Raw genomic sequence first — 1,878 nt, forward strand, 5'->3', positions numbered from 1 at the left:
TTATTGAAATTGTTCAGGCTAATGTGGCTCTAAAAAATAAGGTAACTAAAGGAGTACCCTCATACTATGAAAGAATTTATAAGGACTAAGATAAAAGGACTATAATCATCCCTTAGGATGATTTGGGGAAAAAACCTCCTGCATATTTGGGAATACATCATTTGAGTGTACAATAATAAGATTGTAAATCTTAATGCTTTAGGATACTACACTGTAGCTAGAGGATAAAAATAGATTGGTGTGGTGACTAAATCTAGGGCCCAAGATATGACCTGTACAAGATGCCAGTTAATATTTCCTTTTCATAAATTACATTCCCTATAATAGAAGATCTTCATAGGAGACCCAGGTCTCAAGTAGTTTTTGGATGTCTAAGGGCACGTCTGGAAAAAAATCTTACAGAAAGTTCCTATAGCTTCTAAAATATGCTCTGGAACTTCCCTGGTGGTCCAGTTGTAAACGATCCACCTTACAATGCAGGGGATGCAGGTTCGATCCCTGGTTGGGGAACTGGGATTCCACATGCCTCAGGACAGCTAAGCCCGAGTGCCACAACTACTGAGCTCACGTGCCTCAACCAGAGCCCGTGTGCCGCAAACTGCAGAGCCCATGCGCTCTGGAACCCACACACCACAACTACGGAACGCAAGCGCCCTGGAGCCTGCACGCCACAGCTAGAGAAGAGAAAACCCGCACGTCACAACTAGAGAGAAGCCCGCGGGCTGCAAAGAAAGATCCCACGTGCCTCAACGAAGATCCTGCGTGTCGCAACTAAGACCTGACGCAGCCAAAAATAAATAAATAATAAATAAATCTTAAAAAGAATAAAATATATACTCTGAGTTCTTAATCTGATACATTGTAAAAGTCAAGTACAAAGTCTATTCCAATGTTCTGCCATCATCTCTAAGACAGATGAGTTCAGCCGAGTTCAGGAGAACTTTTCCCCCCTTCCCTTTCTTTGTTCTAAACAACGGTTCATTATGGTTTGTTTCAAGAGAGGCAGCATGAATAGATCGAGTCATGGAAGCATTTCCAATATTATCTTTGGAATTTGGTTTCCTCATTTGTAAGTAAAGGACAGAGTATATTAGTGATTCCCAGTTGGGGCATACAAGTGGATACTCCTATCATTTATAATATTTCAAAGAGTCTAGCAGAAACATTACTTATTTTCTGATGAGGGTGCACAGGCTTAGCAAAGCATCACATTTCTTGGAATTTTGGCTCTGAGTTTTTGAACTCAGCAGAGTAGCTTATCTCCTACTGGGCTAAAACTGGGTTTGAAAATTATATATGTCTTTAATATCAATAGTTGCTAACATTTATTGAGTGCTTACAACATGCTGAGTAGTGGTCTAAATATTAGACCCAAAGGAAATCTTATTAAATTCCTCGAAGCAGACATTACTTTGGCCACATTCACTATCTTTTTGTTGTTAATTTCTACAATTATTGTCTTGTGGTCAGCTATCAGATTGGGCTTTCACATGGTCCCAAATAAAGTAAATGAAGTAGAGCATATATAAAAGTCACATTTCCTTTTTGCAGGAAGTCATCATGAAGATGATAATGGAAATATTAAACCCATAAACTGATCATCTCTAAAATACACAGGGAATTGACAAATTAAATCAGAGTTTTTTTGATACCAAAAATGAATCTGTTCACTGTAAAAATGAGGGATCTTTCTAGATGTTTATTAAAACAGAAAGAGATAGACTAAAATACACTTAGTTCAGAAAACTTGATTAGGTTTATCTTTCAGGCATAGCAAGGTATTTGGTGGATAACAGTGAAGTTAAGTGTGGGGAAAGAACAGTTAAAATGAAACTGAGAGAAAGTAAAATCCATTAATTTCCAGGAATTTATAGTTGA

This window comes from Eschrichtius robustus, chromosome 10 (assembly GCF_028021215.1).
Source record: "Eschrichtius robustus isolate mEscRob2 chromosome 10, mEscRob2.pri, whole genome shotgun sequence".
Taxonomy (NCBI): domain Eukaryota; kingdom Metazoa; phylum Chordata; class Mammalia; order Artiodactyla; family Eschrichtiidae; genus Eschrichtius; species Eschrichtius robustus.